Source organism: Chenopodium quinoa, unplaced genomic scaffold, assembly GCF_001683475.1.
Source record: "Chenopodium quinoa cultivar QQ74 unplaced genomic scaffold, ASM168347v1, whole genome shotgun sequence".
Classification (NCBI taxonomy): Eukaryota; Viridiplantae; Streptophyta; class Magnoliopsida; order Caryophyllales; family Amaranthaceae; genus Chenopodium; species Chenopodium quinoa.
The window spans coordinates 3,287,556-3,306,391 of NW_018743032.1; the positions used below are offsets into that span (position 1 = coordinate 3,287,556).

General features: G+C 38.3%; 1 long non-coding RNA gene across 1 annotated transcript; it reads left to right on the plus strand.

The window, feature by feature from the left end:
- Positions 1-9,730: 9,730 nt before the first annotated feature.
- LOC110730361 lies at positions 9,731-10,599 on the plus strand. Its single transcript, XR_002513032.1, has 3 exons — positions 9,731-9,988; positions 10,082-10,469; positions 10,560-10,599. It is a non-coding gene; the product is annotated as an uncharacterized LOC110730361 (long non-coding RNA).
- The last annotated feature ends 8,237 nt before the right edge of the window (positions 10,600-18,836 follow it).

The following is an 18,836-nucleotide window of genomic DNA, read 5'->3' on the forward strand; positions in this document are numbered from 1 at the left end:
ATGACCAATAGATGCGATGAGAGAGTGCCAGGAGAGCGCAAAGCAATGAGTAGGAGTTTGCTTCTTAACTTGATCCTTAGGCATCCGAATGGTATGAGATCTCGTCCCGAGCATCCAAAAGACTTGGAGAATCTTCTAAAATAATTCCCGAGCCCCGAACAAGACCTACAATAAAGGAAAGTAAAGAGAGTAGAGAAGAAAAGATGAAAATACCCTTAATTCACAAGAAATCATAAAGTAAGGAAACAGAGAAACTAAAACACAAATGACAGAAACTAAAGAATTATTTAAAGAGAAAAACTATAAAAGAGAGGAAAAACAACCTAAAATTCTACCATATGAGTGCCATAAATGACACTCATCAAATTCCCCCAAGCTAGACTTTTGCTCGTCCTCGAGCAAAACAAAAGCGAGAAAAAGGAAAATGAAAACGAATGACACTCACATGATAGCTTATTCAAATAAAGAAAAGAAAGAGAGGGGGTTGGGAATATACACTAACTCACTAACGTAGGAATCACGGTCACCTTTTAGCTAGTGACAAGCCATTTAAACCTCAAGGTCGCCAATGAGAACGATTAATGATCTCGTAAGGGTTTCCAAACAAGCTTAACCCATAACTCTCATGATAAATTAAACAAGGAAAAGCATGAAAACGAAATAAAAAAGGAAAATAAATTCAAACAAATGCTCATGAATGGACTTTTACAAATGATCAAGCACAAAAGGATTGAAACATAGAATAAGCTAAGCATAGAGAACTTTAGGAGACTCAATCCACCCTTGTCCCAACCAATCTTAACGCGTTCTCTCCACTAGCTTCAAATCAACCCTCGAATTAGTTCCTCATGATTCCTCGAAGGAAATGAAAAAATATAAAGAAATGAAAAACATGAAAAGGTCATCCCGACGTCTTAGCTATGCACATCCCTCTGTATAGGCTTGAAAACCATCTCCCTCCACCGGTGTAAACCCCTCTAGGGTGTAAAGGACTTTATTGGGTTGTAATGTCATGGCTTAGGGTATAGGTGGGGTGAAAATTTGAAAATTTGGTGGTATTTCCTAATTGAAGCAAAAGAGTGGCCATCTCTAAAAACCAAACTTAAGAAGTCACCAAATATCAAACAAAAATGCCATCTCCCCTAAGCTTATTCAACAAACATAGCAAAGTTAAACACATATAAGCGTAGCAATGCTCCCCCAAGCTTAAACAAAGCATTGTCCTCAATGCTTAAACTACACTAGTAGAAAAATTGAAAAAGGCACCCTCCTTTTGCCACCGGTTCTTGAAAACCGGTGGGAAAAGTTTTGTTTTAAAAAAAAAACAAAAAAAAGAGGGAAAATGGATATGCCACCGGTTCAACCCAAACCGCTGGCAAAAGTGTATTTCCAAGAGGTTCGAACCGGTGCCCAAATTAAAAAAAAAAAAAAAAAAAAAAAAAAAAAAACCCGCCTTCAGTTATTTTGTGAAAAATTCTTCTTCTTCCTTCAGTTATTTCGCCATTCCCCTGCTTTCCCCTTCAATTAACCTTCCTTCTCTCATTCATGAATACCCTAACCATTGCTCTCCTTCACGCATAGGTCCGAATTTTCTCACCTCCATTGAAGCGCATTGTGGGCTTTCTCACCTCCATTGCCGCGCAGCGCAACTCCTCTCTTTCTCTCCATATACAGCTCTCCTCCATTGAAGCGCATTCTGACCTCCATTGAAGCGCATTCCGACCTCCATTGAAGCGCATTCTAACCTCCATTGAAGCGCATTGTGGGCTTTCTCACCTCCATTGCCGCGCAGCGCAACTCCTCTCTTTCTCTCCATATACAGCTCTCCTCCATTGAAGCGCATTCTGACCTCCATTGAAGCGCATTCCGAGCTTTCCAACTCCATTGTAGCAGGTTCGAGGTAGGTAAATTTCGTGGTCTTCCGAATTTTATCTATTGAATAGCTTCGCAATCTAGGGTTAGTCGTTGATTTAGGCCAGGGTATTCTAATTTTCTTTGTGGTTGCTTTGAGTTTTTGGGTGGATTATGTTGTAACAGTTGGGTTGGGTTACATGTCTGGGTTTACATGGCTGCTAATTCTGGGTTTGCAGGTCTGCTGGTTTTGGGTTTACAATATCATCAATTATAGCTCTGTTACAATACTGATGCTGAAATTAGACTAACTTATTATGTTGACTTGTGTATTGAATTGGATTGAAGGGAGAAAATATTGCAGATTTTAGTTTTGAGTCCATAAATTATTTTTATTATAGGTCGAATTTTGAGTCAGTAACTGTGTAAGAAAACAGATTCTACTTTAATGTATCAACATGCAAGTGATTATTATTATTATTATTATTATTTTATTATTATTATTATTATTATTATTATTATTATTATTATTTGTGATGGTGGCTGTTGATGGTGGCTGCTGTTGGTGGCTGTTGAGGTGGCTGTTGATGGTGGCAGGGATTGAATTGAAGCAGGGGTGTAGAGGGTGTGTGGCTGTGTGGGCCTGTTTTTTGTTGTGGTCTGGGTTTGCATGGTTGTGTGGGCCTGGTTTGAATTTTGATTTACAATTGATATACAAGTATATGTATTATTAGCTACTAAATTCATGGACTCACTTCTTATTAAAATTAGATGGACTTAGTTAAATGTAGTTCGATTGTTTACAATTGTTTAGAGTGATACCTCTGTTTGTGAAAAAAGTATCCATAATTAATGGAACATTATATCATTGGTGTGTTACACTCCTTGTTCAGTTTCCTAAACTAGGATGTTTTTAGAATTGTTTCTGACTATACTAATAGATTACCATTTCATTAATGTCTGCAGTTATCAAGCTTAAAGATTCGGGCACGAAGACCCCATTCATTGCTGAAGCTTGTATCTTGCGGAAAGTGTCTCTCTTTCAGGTCGCCAAGGTAAATGACTGTAATGGCTATTGAGGCTTTCCTGTGCATCTGTTAGTTTGATTAATGATGCGTTATTCTTTAGCAATGTATGTAGGTATTAATTACTTACTAACTTTTGTTTTTTCTTTTTAATTTTTTTATAGATTCATATGTGAATTGAAGCACAAGTTTAGCTTGAAGACTACAAATTTAGCTCAATTGTGGTATGAATTATAAACTTAGTCTATGTTTCTTTTTCTTGATTTATGATGAAAGTTTTCTCATGCTATTACAACTTGTGTATTGTTTAATGACAAATTAATACAACAATATATAAATGCTTGCATCATCATATGCCTAGATACCCGTTCAAGGCTTTCTCATTAGGAGAAAGTCTTGAATAGTCCCCGGTTGGGACTGTTCTTGAACGTTTACTCTCACTTAGGTGGTGAATGTATGTCTTCTTTTTTCGATTGTAAGGAACATCTTGGCTTAGCATTTCCTCGATCACCATGTTCTCTGGGTACATATGCGGGTAAGTTATTACCTACATCGTGTACTTGGAGAACTGGGGGGAAATGCTGCCGGATTTTCCTTAAAATTGGAAAGTCGACATACATTCACTAGTGAGAGTAAACGTTCAAGGATGGGTTAGGTTGGAGTGATAAGGACCCTTTGGAAGCATATATGCATTATTGTATCTATATGAATGTTATATGCATGGTGTGTGTTTGAATTTGATTTACATATATAATAGATGTAGCAATTATACATTATTCGTAATATGTTGCCATGTTTAGAGGCAATTTACTTAATGGAGAAGGATCGTGGCTGGATGTATGGTAGACGTGATACATTGGAATTCTTGATGGGTTCAAGAGTTTTGTGAGAGGGCTTCATCTTATCAGCGCAGAATGGGTTTTGATTGCCTCTATTGTCCTTGGGTTGATTGTAATAATGTGAAGGTGGTTAATAGTGTTGATATCATTAGAGATCATGTAGTTTGTCGTGGGTTTAGGCTTAAATACCATGTGTGGATTTGGCACGGTGAAGAAGGAGAGTACAGTGGGGATGTTATTGGGAATGATGTGCATGATGATAGAAGCAATGATATTCGTGTGGACGAGGAATACAAGAATGATGAATTTATTGCTGATAATGGTGATGAGGATGGATTTGATGATGATCAGGTGGATGAGGTGGAGGATGAAGGGGTGAATGAAATGATGCGTGGTGTTGAAGGTGACGTGTTTGAGTCGTTATCGGAGGCTTCTAAAAAGCCTTTGTATCCTGGTTGCAAAAAATACTCCAAACTATCAGTTGTGCTAACACTTTTTAACATTAAGTCGAAGCATGGGTGGACTGACAACAGTTTTACGTCTTTGTTGACCGTGTTAAGTGAGATGTTGACTGACGGGAATGAAATTCCTAAGTCATACTATTATACAAAGAAGCTCATGTGTCCATTTGGTTTGGAGTATAAGAAGATACATGCATGTCCTAATGATTGTATTCTTTATCGAAATGAATATGAACAATTGGAGGAGTGCCCACGATGCAAGAAGTCGCGCTACAAGCGCATGAGTTGCAATGCTGGTACGAAGGGACCTCCTGCGAAGGTGTTGTGGTATCTTCCCATCATTCCAAGGTTTAAGCGTCTTTTTTCAACACCAAAAGACGCAAAAAACTTGAGGTGGCATGCAGAGGGAAGAAAGAAAAACAGAATGCTGAAGCATCCAACCGACTCCCCGCAATGGAAGAACATTGATATGAAGTTTGGTGAATTTGGTGATGAAGTCAGAAATTTAAGGCTTGGGTTGTGCACGGACGGGATGAATCCATTTGGCACTCTTAGTACCCAGCACAGCACATGGCCGGTACTTTTAGTGATCTACAATTTGCCTCCTTGGTTGTGCATGAAACGTAAGTATGTAATGCTTTCACTACTAATAACTGGGCCAAGGCAACCTGGAAACGACATAGATGTTTATCTTGCGCCACTTGTTGACGATTTGAGAAAGATGTGGGACGAAGGGGTTTCCGTGTTTGATGCTCATAAGAATGAGATGTTCACCTTGCGTGCAGCTCTTATGTGGACCGCTAATGATTTTCCTGCATATGGAAACTTGTCTGGGTACAAGAACAAAGGAAAAAAAGCATGCCCCATTTGTATTGATGACACTCCAAGCATACACCTTGACAGTTGTCACAAAGAGGTGTATCTGCGGACTCGAAGGTTGCTAAGGCGCGATCACCCGTACCGTAGGCAGAAAAAGGCTTTCGATGGGAAAGCGGAAGAGGGGACTGCGCCTAGGCCATTGACTGGTGAGGAGGTTTATGATCGAGTTAAGGGTATACGAATAGTGTTTGGGAAAACAGAAAAAGTTGCGGACTCAACTGCTCTCTTTAAAAAAGAATCAATCTTTTGGAAGCTTCTATACTGGAAAGAACATGATGTTAGGCACTGTCTAGATGTAATTCATATAGAGAAGAATGTGTGTGATGCTCTTGTGGGAACGCTGATGAATATTCAAAGCAAAACAAAGGATGGAAAGGGTGCACGGTTAGATTTGGAAAAGATGGGGGTTCGTCCAGAATTGTGGGCTCAAGAAAAGGGTAAAAAGGGAAAGGAACAGGAAAAGAGAGATGAAACGAGTTCGAAACAAGGAAAGGGGAAGAGAAAGGGAAAAGGAAAGTCCACAGATGCGTTGAAGAAGAATTATGATGGAAAAGCAAAGGATGCCAAGGCTTATTTACCTCCGGCTTGCTACACATTGTCAAGGGTAGAAAAACGGATGTTCTGTGCATGTATGTACGGCATTAAGGTTCCATCAGGGTATGGATCTAACATGAAAAGATTTGTATCCTTAAATGGAGAATTGAAGCTGACAAGTATGAAATCCCATGATTGTCATGTTCTTATGCAAGTATTCCTACCAATTGCAATACGTGGTATTTTACCGAAGCACGTGAGGGAAGCTATTACAAGCCTCTGTTCTTTTTTCAATACAATATGCAGCAAAGTGCTTGATCCTTGTGCACTTGATGCTTTGCAGGCGGATGTGGTTATGACTTTGTGCAAATTTGAGATGTACTTCCCACCCTCATTCTTTGACATAATGGTTCATCTTATTCTTCATTTGGTGCGTGAAATTAAGTTGTGCGGTCCAGTGTTCATGAGGTGGTGCTATCCTTTTGAAAGACACATGGGTACATTGCAAAACAAGGTAAGGAATCGGGCTCACCCGGAAGGAAGTATGATTCAAGGGATCAAGGGTGAGGAGATTGGTAATTTTGTGGCCGACTATATAGCTGTTGCTGAACCTATTGGTCTTCCTACTTCTCGACATGAAGGGAGACTTGATGGTCACGGCACAATCGGGTCGAAACGAATGTCACCTGACCGAGATAAGTTTTTACAAGCACACCTATATGTGTTGCACCATGTTGCAGATGTTCACCCATACTTAGATGAGCACATGGCTAGTTTGCGTGATGAATTTCCATCGAAAGGTGAAAGGGCATTGATGCAGATGCATAATAAGAGGTTTGTGAGTTGGTTTCGTGATCGAGTGATGGGTAGAATGGATGAGAGTGTCACTGATACAGTAAGGTGGCTTGCTTATGGTCCTAGAGATGATGTTCGCTCATTTGAGGGATATGACATAAATGGGTACACTTTTTGGACTGAGCGTCAGAATTTGAAATCTTCCTCGACCCAAAACAGTGGTGTAACGCTTGTGGCATCGTCAAGGGAGTTTGCAAGTGCTAAGGATAAATCAGTCGTTGATGTAGAGTTATCATACTATGGTCGAATTCAAGAAATATGGGAGCTTGATTATTGTAGCTTCACGATTGCTCTTTTCCGGTGTAAATGGGTTGATAATATCAGGCGTAACGTCAAATATGATGACTTTACTCTTGTAGATCTTAGCCACCTAAATGACGGTGCGGAACAATTCATCCTTGCATCTCAAGCTAAGCAAGTGTTTTACGTAACTGACCCAGCAGATATGAAAGGGTCTATTGTGCTAGCCGGCAAAAGAAGAATTCTAGGCATTGGAGATGTCGAGGATGAGGAAGAATATGATGTGTTTGATGAATTGGCACCTTTCACTATTCCTAGACCTGTTGTACCAAATGACGTAGACGACCAAACCAATTATGTGCGATTAGACCACAACGAAGGAATATTAGAATGAGGTACTACTTTTCAGCAATTTTGCAATTTTAGGTGTTGAAAATATTATAAAATGACAGGTTAGCCGAAAATGAATTAATTAATTGTCATAAGTATTATAATTAGGCAATTTATATTTGATTTTATAACTGTACCTTACAAATGTATTTATAATACAACTACTAACGTGTTATGATTGTTATGGTAGGTGATTACATCTCATGGCGGACGATCAGGACCGTGTTTGTGTCGAGGATGTAGAGGATGATGATGATGACTTCTTTGGGGATGGTGATGAGTTGTATGATGTGAACTAGGAGCCTGATTTGGGTGAGGCAGAAGATCAGGCTCAGGATGAGTTGGAGCGTAGGCTGGATGCATTTGAAATGGAGGCTGAACAAGCGCCTCCTATTGAAAATGCAGTTTCTGAGATGGTTGGTGAGAACGCTACTTCCCACAATCAAAGCCAAGGACAAAGTGGAGGAGGGGTGAGGGCACCAGTTAAGAAAAAGGTGAGGGGTCCGACGACAAGTTTCAAGAAACCCGTCGGTCCCATGGTCCTGGAGTACGACAAGGCGAGCCAACCTGTAGGCAAATTCCGTCGTCCATATGCTATTCACGTTGGCATTTGTGCGCGTAAAATCTCGATTACACTTCGTATGCGGGAAGTACCTCCAGGCATGATTGACACATTTTGGAATGATACAAGGGCAAGTGTTTTATTTGCATATTTATACAATTATAAATACCTTTACTTTAATGTTATGTAAAAGGGGAAACTAATAATCGACTTTATTTTTGTTTGCAGAGTTTGTTTAATATTTCTAATGATGCCGCCAAGCGAAGGGTGTTTGAATCTTTGCTAGCGGAAAGTTTCAGAGGCTTCAAGAGCGAATTAGTTCGTTGTTGGATTACGAAGAGGAAGAAAAAACCAAAGAAGAAGAAAGGCAATGATGATGAAGTCATCAATAAAGAGCTACTCCCATGGCAAAAATGGCCAAACATATCGAAGGATGATTGGGAAGCTTTTGTTATTCAACAAAGTACAAAGGAAGCAATTGTAAGTTTAAGTAAATTTGATTACAATTGTATAATATATTATCTCTTTTTGAAGTAATAATACTAACAATTCTAATTATGTAGGAACTGAGGGAGCAAAATTCCAAAAATGCAAAGATGAAGCAATACACCCAACGTATGGGGTGTAAGACATTTGGTGAATGGAGGGAAACGTGGGTCAACGAAGGAGTATACCCTACTTCGCTACTAGGGTCGTCCAAAGGACCCTCTTCTTCCACGATCACTACGCTGGTGAGTCGTGCTGGTGATTTCTTCTATTCACTGCATGCGCGTGACAAGGAGACCGGAAAATGGGTCATCAAGGCTCCGAAAACCAAAGAAATGGATGATAAGCTCGTAAGTAACTACGAACTTGAGAACTCTATGAATATTTTGCATAAATATCACTTATGGATGCTATTGGTTTCTGTTTTTTTTTTTTTTTTTGCTACAGATTGAACACACTGAAGAACTGGTTGAAGGCAAGCTCGTCCCAAGTGTAGAAAAAGACCCTTTCACCTTGGCTTTGGGAAAGCCCTACCATCCAGGACGGGTAGTAGGTGCAGGAGGGTCATTGCTAGGGTGGGAAAAGGTGATGGGTCCAGAGTATACCAAATCAGGAAGATCCTGAGCAAGTGTGAACTCACCTCATGACTTGGTTTCCACGGTGGTATCGATTAAGGAACAAGTCCGCAACGAGCTCGTAAGTGAATTTAACGCTTGGGCGAAGCAAATGAACCTACCGAGCTTGCCTTTCCCCTCAAATACACCCGTCGACTCATGTAGTCACCCAAAAGGACAAGGGGAAGATGATATACATGGAGACGACGATGTAAATGAGGTAGTTTTAAGACTTTTAATTTTGGCATATTGAGTTATGTAGGATCTAAGGTGGCAGTCATTAATTTCTTGTTGCAGGGTGGTACGCCTACACATGCGAACTCGAGGGAGCTCGATAATCCAGCACCTCATCATTTTCCAGATTTACATGTGACTTTGTTTAGTTTTATCTTAGTGAATATGGGCACATTATCAATCTTAGTGAATATGGGCACATTATCAATTGTGTAGGAAACGACCCCTTGTGATATGTTTGGTTCTAATAACTGATCTTTCAAATTGGTGTAGGAAGAGACCCGTTGTGCACTTCTACACCCGGACGAATCTGGAGCTTTGCATGTGGTTGCATATGGTAGTGCACAACCGGCCGAACAAGGTACGGTCCATTTGCGACCGCTTAAGCCACAACATTACTCGGTTGGGATCAATTCTATTATTACCGGGTTCGAGGACATCCTAATACCGGTGCCCATAGAGGAGGAGGAGTTTACTACACTTTGGGCTGCAAAAGGTAGCTTTGTGCAGTGGCCATGTGCTTGGGTAAGGTTGATGAACCAGGTAATTAAGATTTTGGGTTCGTTCGGTACTTTATGCCCGGTTGTTTTCACAAGAGTTAGATGGATTTGTCTTTTCTAACCAATTGCGTGATTTGTTGTATTAGATTTCGCAAAAAAAGACAAACTTCAAAGAGGAGGGTGGAACAAGGAATAAGCGTTGATCAACCGGTGCCAAAGAAGAGGAGTGAACAAAGGTTGGAGAGTGAAAAAAGGTCGAAGAAGAACTCTTCGAGAGGTTCAGCTTTGCAAGCTACTCCACTTGTTGCTGACACGGTCCTTCAAACGCTGTCTAAAGATTTAACATTTCTACACAACCGTGTTAGTATGTTGCCTAGTGACACTCCCATTCAAGTTCCACTACCTAAGGCAATGTTCCACTTTGATGAGGATGCAGTTGCATGGCTTAGCAAAGAAGATGTGAAAGAATTTCTAAGTGGTTCAATGCTTAACATCTCCCTCGTTCAAACATTCATGAGGTAATTTAATGCCAGACACTATTATGTTATTCAGATTAGTGGTGATTGCTTGTCATTTAATTTCCCATTAATATTTTGTTACCATCCATGCAGAGCACTACAGGAGCACTTACTTGAGATTGATTCTCCGTGTCAAGTAGGGTGGTTATGCCCCGAGCAAATCTCCACTACTAGAATCTTAGGCAACTACCCTGACGTGTTGTACTATGTTAAACGGGGTATCAAGGAATCATTGCGTGCGGGTGACAAGTTCATATTCGCCCCATGTTTTGAGGAGTACGTTTGACCATGTCAAATTCATTTGTTTCCCCTAATTATATGTTGTACACGGCTAATTATTGACTTGTTTGTGTATTTTCCATTTCTGTAGTGCACATTGGACCTTGCTGGTGATTTGTGTTCCCAGTAACACCATCTTCCTTTTTGATTCAGCTCGATTGCCTCATCCGAAAAAGCTCCTCGTGAAGTCTATACTGCGAAAGTAAATATAGCTATCTAGTGTTGATTATCCTTACTTAACTCATTTATTATATTAGTCATACTAATCAAGTTTGAACTTACTTTTCTATAGTGCTATGAAGAAGATAAATTGCCGAGCTCCTCAAGGTCCTACATGGAAATCATCGATGGTAATGCTACATGATTTTGTGATTTTTATAATAAACAATGCGTAAGATATTACTAATTTGTTATGCATGTTTGATTCATTTACTGTGTTCCTATGCTAGTGCGCACAACAAGATAACGGAGTTGATTGCGGACTATACGTGATGAGATTCATGTTGGACATAATGAGTCATTGTACAGACTTACAACAGCTTGATGAGGTATGCCATTGACTTAGTTAATTTGCTTTTGTGGTGTGTTTTGATAAGAGAAAACCCTTGAACTGCGTCTTAAAACCCTTGAATTGTTCTTTTAATGTGATTTCAAGCCTTAGCCGCCTGTAACTAGGTAATAATGACATGTTATGAGGAAGAATGAGCTAATTTGATTAAAAATATAGAAAATAGGCATACAAGTAGTGATATAGGCCTTATTTCGGCCATTTTGAATGAAATTGCGTCTTAAAACACTTGAAATGCTCTTTTAATGTGATTTCAAGCCTTAGCTGCCTCTAATTAGGTAATAATGACAAGTTAAGAGGAAGAATGAGCTAATTTGATTAAAAATATAGAAAATAGGCATACAAGTAGTGATATAGGCCTTATTTCGGCCATTTTGAATGAAATTGCGTCTTAAAACACTTGAAATGCTCTTTTAATGTGATTTCAAGCCTTAGCTGCCTCTAACTAGGTAATAATAACAAGTTAAGATGAAGAATGAGCTAATTTGATTAAAAATATAGAAAATAGGCATACAAGTAGTGATATAGGCCTTATTTCGGTCATTTTGAATGAAATTGCGTCTTAAAACACTTGAAGTGCTCTTTTAATGTGATTTCAAGCCTTAGATGCCTCTAACTAGGTAATAATGACAAGTTAAGAGGAAGAATGAGCTAATTTGATTAAAAATATAGAAAATAGGCATCCAAGTAGTGATATAGGCCTTATTTCGGCCATTTTGAATGAAATTGCGTCCAAAAACCATTCAAATGCTCTTTTAATGTGATTTCAAGCCTTAGCTACCTCTAATAAGGTAATAATGACATTTTAAGAGGAAGAATGAGCTAATTTGATTAAAAATATAGAAAATAGGCATATAAGTAGTGATATAGGCCTTATTCGACCATTTTGAATGAAATTGCGTCCAAAAACCCTTGAATTGCTCTTTTAATGTGATTTCAAGCCTTAGCTGCCTCTCAATATGTAATAATGACATGTTAAAAGAAAGAATGAGTTGATTTGATAAGAAGTGTAGAAAATAGGCATGCAAGTAGTGATATAGGCCTTATTCGGGCCATTTAGGTTGAAAATGCGTCTTAAAACACTTGACTTGCTCTTTTAATGTGATTTCAAGCTTTAACTGCCTCTAAATAGGTAATATTGACATGTTATGAGGAAGAATGAGTTGATTTGGCAATAAATGTAGAAAATAGGTGAAGTAGCAGTCATATAGGCCTATGTATTAAATTTTTGCCTAACTTAAATTGTAAATGTATTTTTACATACATAACCTAAGTAATTAATTCTAGCTAACATCATTTTTGTTTAACCAAGTTTTGCAAGGTACAGAAAGGAGGTCCATTGACGAGCAAAGAGCTGAATGAAGTTCGAGACATGTTAGCGTCTTTCATCACATATAATTTAATTTGAACTTGTTAACTTATACATTAATTATTAGTATAGTTTGTAAATATAACACCTTTTAATTAACGAGTTGTAAAAGCTATATGACATTTCATTGTATCGCATTTATTGTTATTAATTAATATTTATGTATTGTTGTTATTATTTCAATGTAAAAATTATTATATTATTAGTATTTTTAATAATAATATTATAACAATAATAATACAGGTAATAATTATTATTATTATTACTGTTATTATAATATATATTAATGGAAGAATTAATACAGGATGTGCAGGTATTTAATTATTTTTAATTATAAAAAAAAATTTAAAAAAAAAAAAAACAGGTTTTCCCCACCGGTTTACACATTGAACCGGTGCCCAAAATAATTTCCAAAAACTGGCGGGCTAACTTTTGCCATCGGTTCAATGCGTAAACCGGTGGGAAATGTCATGGTTTTGCCACTGGTTCACCCCAAAACCGGTGGGAAAAGTCTTCCATCTATAACACAAATCACATGTTTTTGCCACCGGTTCACTCCAAAACCGGTGGGAAAAGTGGTTTTTGCCACCGGTATTGAAACGGTGGGAAATCTTTGAGGATTTAGCACCCCCCAAATCAAGAACGGTTCAAAACCGGTGGGGAACGTGTGGTTTGAACTGGTGGGGATTGGGGTTTTTCGCCTAGTGCTAGGAAAACGATCACAACTAAAGTATTTTTGTTCTATTCATCATTTTTCAAACATTTTTCTCTCTCTCACTCTTTTTTTTTTTTTTTTACATATTATTCAAATTTCCTTTTTCCAAGCTCCTCATACTTTCCTTTCTTCTTTTTTTTTCTTCTCTTTCTTGCATATGCTAACAACTAGAAACTCATGCTTCAAACTTGTCATACACTTTGAACTTATACCATCATAACTCTACTTGAATGTCAAAACAAGCATCCAACCAAAACTAGCTTAAGAAAACTAAGAGTTAAGGTTGTAGGGCTTGTAATGTGGCTAGTCGCCAAAAAATACAAAAACAAGCTCAAAGGGGTAGCAAGAGGGTGAATGCAAAAGAAAACAAGAAAGTATCGAAATAAAAGGAACACAAAAGAAAATGAAAAGAGCCTTTTTCCTCCCCTAAAGTGGCTCGGTCACGATCTCGGGAGCTAGAAGAACAACCAAAGATAAAGAAATGCATAACCAAGGATCCAATTCGCCGCTCAACAAAAGTGATGAAGGCATGAACAAGAATACCTCACACGAGATTTTTGTAACAAATACTAACTCGAAGATATCAAATCTACCATGAAAAGCAACACTATATTACCACTTTTTATGAACTAAGGCTTCATGGACCCTAAAGTTCTTAAACCCGGCTACCTTAGCATATGGTATACTAGAATCAACCAAAGACATTCTCAAACCATGCAAACATTTACCACTTAGGAAAGTCCACATTCAAAAACACAAGTCCAAGAAGAAATGTCCAAAATAATAACAAACAAAACACACTTTTGCTAAACTTGCCTTGAAGTAAACAAAAATCTTTTTGGATTTTTCAAAAGCATGAAAAAAACATGGAAATGCATATACTCATGAGCATGGCATATATTAATCAACCTTCTACCCAAGCATGATAGAAAATCCTCCCCCAAGCTTGAATGAGACCAAGTTCTCAAATCATAAACAATGAAACCAAGGAGGGGAAAACAAGGAGGTGTCCAACCAACCAACACATGAACCTCAAGCCACAAAAAGATAGAGAGAGGGAAAAAGAAGGATATTACCGGATATGAAATAAGTGTAAATTCACACAAAAACCCAAAATAACCTCATAGGAACCACAATCTCAAAAAAAAACACAAAAATGTCTTGAAATCCAATTGGTAGGAAAGTTGAGGTAGATTCTCCTTGACTCTTGATCCACACCAATGCACAACTGGTATATCAATGTGTGTGCCTAGCAAGGAACACAAACACGTCCATGAGAGAAAATCTAATCTAAAAAGATAAGAAAATGAAAGCAATAAAACACGGGTTCTTCCCAAGAAAGGCTTGCTTAACGTCCAAGAATAACCAATCTAGTAAATAACCCGACAAAGAACACAAAAGCTTGTCATATGCACCAGAAAACATATCAAGAAATAGAGCATACGCGATGCTCATATGACAAGCAAGCATAAAGGGCAAAGAGACTTTATGCTTGAGACAAGGGGGAAAAGAAAAAGTAAAAGAATCAAAAGAAAAATCAAGAAAGTAAGAAGAAAAATCAAAACTAAAACTAGAAAAGGGGAAGGGAGGAGCAAACTCATTTTGTTACTTTTTGGAAGGTGAATTCCCATCATTGAGTTCAAAAGAAGGGTCATGGGAAGCTAGAGAGATAAGGGGCTCCTCAATCGGCGGATGCTTGAGAAAATAAGGAAGTGAGATGGGGTAGTGTAGGGAATTTTTCAACTCATCTTTGAGCCCTACATGTGGTTCATGCTTTTAGGCATGGCGGCGTTCCAAGGAAAAGAAGCTAGAACTAAAAGAGTCGCCAACAAGTTTTAGGAACTAGTAAACCGTTCACGGGTGTGAAGGTTACACCCCATTCACAATCACGAAGATCGCTAACTCCATAGTGGTCCAGAAACCATGACTGGATGTTCGGGGATGATGGTACTAAAAGAGATTGAACTCGCCCTAAATAGGCCTCTACTTAATTCTTATGATATTCATGTGCGCTTTTCGATCAACATACATACATCAAGTTAACCCAAAACCTGTTTAATCTACGTTAGTTGATTATTAATAGACAATCAAATCTAATATTGGTGATCACTTGAATTAAAGTCATATTAATTATCTTATTTGGCGTGATTTCAAGTACAAATTCCCTTTAAACCTGCAAGAAAGGGACGTTATCAAGCAATAACAATAAATCATGAATAATCAAGCAACATATAATTAATATAACAATCATTATCATCACCAACATCATCAAAATATTGTTAATAGTAAGATCCTAGGAATGATACTAAATGGATTAATAACAAATCTTAGCATGTCACTAATAATCAAATCAAAGCATTATCCTAAACATGATACTAGAAATCATAATAAGCATCCTAAGCATGGTACTAGGAATCAAAATAATATTGTAAACATGATTTAATCGAATTACTTACTTTGATGCCTCAACCTTCTTGCTATTAAAACAGTACACACATTAGTAAACTTCAAGAAAATTAAATCAATGAAGTAAATAAATTAAATATGAATTGAAATATAGATTTGGGACCAAACCCTCAGAACTATCAACCTTTCACGCCGAGATCGAAAGCAACATCGAGGATGGCTAGAAGTATTCGAATCTCGTGAATGAGGTATTGTGACTGATTTGGGAGAATATCAAGGATGTGTTTAGGCTAAGGCTAAGAACATTGGAATTAAGAAAGAGAATTGATTATTGTGATGATTGTTGATAATTGGAGCTAGGTGGTTATAGCTTATGATTGATTGTTCTAGCTGATTTGAAAATGGGGAAAACGACCTCTATTTATAAGGAATAAAGAGAGTCGGAGCGATAAAAAAAGATCAGAATTTGGAACAAAATAAATAGGTTTCATCGCGGCGCGACAGTGTCCATCGCAGCGTGATAGGACTATCGCGGCGCGTTGGTTCTGTTGTCCTACGATGATTCCAAAGATAAAAGAGGTCGTACGGAGTTTGATTTTCAATAGAATTGGGTCAAAAAAATACATTCGGACGTCTTTGAATTTGATTGGGATAAAGAATATTAAAAGAGAAGTTTTACTTGGGTTCAAACTCTTTTGATCTTTATCTTTTCGAAAAGGATAAATTAGAACCTCTTAGAGACTTTTAGAAGTTCCTAAGGAATCCTAATGGATTTAGGATTTGGAATAAGGTATTTAGACGCTCACATGATCATTTGGGCCTTAGGTAATTAAGGTGGACCTAGGCTCGATTTGGGCTTTGTTTAGTATTTTGGTCATAACGTATTCGTTTTATGTCGGATTTGGGTTTATAATATATCGTTTGAAAGCTCTTTTCAAGCCCCATCGAACTAAACAATAATTGGACCACGATTATGGACCAAAATAATCTAGTTTGCACGTTTTTATGAGTTAGGCACGAAATGAATGATTTTAAAGGACACTAAATGAATGATTTTGGGTTTAAAACATGAAATGAATGATTTTGAATAAAAACATTTTAAGAAAGGTTATAAATATGGTTAAGGCTTAAGGGGACTTTACGAGATTTTCCAACACTTTACTGAACTCGTAAATCAAAGACGTGAAAGGTACTCATCAATAGGTTTGATTTTTGGGGAGACATAATCAGGTGTCAACAGAAACCCTCACTTTGACTGAGTTTGGAGAAACGTAAGCTTCGAAAACAAAAGTCAAAGTAATTCAATAGGGATGGAGAATGATTTAGAACGTTCTGCGATCCTAAATCATCCTTTTTAACGTCGATGCCTGCAGAAAGCGTCAGTTCCACAACTAAAGGAGTTAAGGGGAAAGAAACGCGTATATAGGTTTGCCAAGCACCTATCTCTAGGTAACATCAAATCAAAGTTTATTGTTTGACAACCTCCACATTCTCAGGGAGCTGTCGAAGATGCTGCTACGCTTCGAGCAATCTTCTCAAGTTAGGAGTGACAACTTCCACATTCTGAGGAAGCACTGTCGAAGACCGCTACGCTTCGAGCCATCTTCTCAAATCAGGGGTGACAACCTCCACATTATTAGGGAGGGCTGTCGAAAACCGCTACGCTTTGAGCCATCTTCTCAAATCAAGGGTGACAACCTCCACATTCTCAGGGAGCGTTGTCGAAGACCGCTATGCTTCAAGCCATCTTCTCAAATCAGGGGTGACAAACTCCACATTCTCAGGGAGCGCTGTCGAAGACCACTTTGCTTTGAGTCGTCTTCAAAATTGTGTGACAACCTCTGTATTTTCAGGGAGCATTGTGCTGTCTACTCGTCTCTTAACACAAGTGCTTACTCAAGGAATGTTCACTCGTCTCTAAACAAGAGCTTTTTCAAGGAATGCTCACTCGTCTCTAAACAAGGGAGGTTTTGAATGAAATGTTCACTCGTTTCTAAACAAGGGAGCTTTTGAATGAAATGTTCACTCGTCTATGAACAAGGGAGCTTTGAAAAATGAATGGTGAGAGTGCTCGATTGGCTATGAACTGAAGCTTCAAAGAATCGGTGACGGATGGTGAAATTGTTCGATTTGCTGCGAACAAGAGCTTTGATGTTTTGACAAAATTTCTCGATTGACTCCGAACAAAAGCTTCAATGAATAGGACATCTTGTAAAATCAAATATTGCAAAAGGACTTTGTTGGTGGTAACCTTGGGGTTGACCCAAGGCTTGGTGTACTTGACTTATTGTGTGACTCAATGTGCTCAAATCGACCTGATGTGTTTTGACACGAGTGTGCAGACTCAATTCAATATGATGACATGACATGACTCAGTGTGCATAGCCCGTGTGTGCATTGTGTTGTGATGGTGCTCGTGCAACTCGAAAATGTAGAAAAGAAAAAAAATTCTGTCATTTTTGTGGAGGGTACCGACTTTCTGCCTAAAAGAAACACGTGAAAAATAAATGAAGGTAGAGTGTTGGTGAAAATAGAAGTTTTCGAACTTCCCCAAAAGGAATAAAGATCAAGTAATGATGCATGTTGAATGAGCTTAATCAAGTGTATGCATTAATCGATGTATCTCTTGGTGTAAGGATTGTAGCATCCTAGACTATCTCAATTGATGATCTGATAATGAAAGTTATTGGGTAACTTAGGCTCGGAGGCTAAGTACTTCATACTTTGTGATGCAATGATGATTATGATAATAAGTGATTCAAAGATGACAACGCATGCTCTAGAGTCGTATCAATTTTTCATGACAAAGGGTTCCTAAGGGAAGGATTATTTGGCTATGTATGTGTGATGTGTGTGAGAGTGACACTAAGGTTAGGCTGGAAAGGCTAAGGGTGTGGAAATTTTTTTTGAGAAGAGCCAAATTAAATGATGGTGACTCTTAAGCTGGGTAGGCTAATGAAGTAGGGATCAAGCCCCCAAGTCTAGCTCTAAATGGATAGGGATGAGCATTGGAGATCCCTTGATATGATCATGCATGAATGTGAATGAACGTGATGAATAATTACTATGGCTACACCCCAATGTGAGGTTGCCTACGTATCCATTAGGAATCAAATCGAACGTAGCTTTAACCGAACCTCACACAAGTGTATGTACACCTCAAAAAGGTCTTTAAAGGGGTTGTAACGGAGTTAGGATAAAGGTTGAAGAAGAAGAGGATAAAGGCTCAAAACCCAAAATAAGCCCCCAAGGTGTGCAATCTTGCATTTGAATCTTGGTATTTGTATGCTTGAGGTTTCTCACTTTTGAACTTTTTTTTTTGTGCATTTGAGATTTGTATTTGAATCTTCTTTGGATAAGTATGGGCAATCCCGATCATGCGGTCTATCACTCACTTGGCATTCATGTTTCTCAGGCACGGTGCCGATTTATCAACTACCCGAATACTGGGTACCCGAATTATCCGGGACGGGACACGAGCCGACTTATTAACTACCCGAAGATTCGGGTA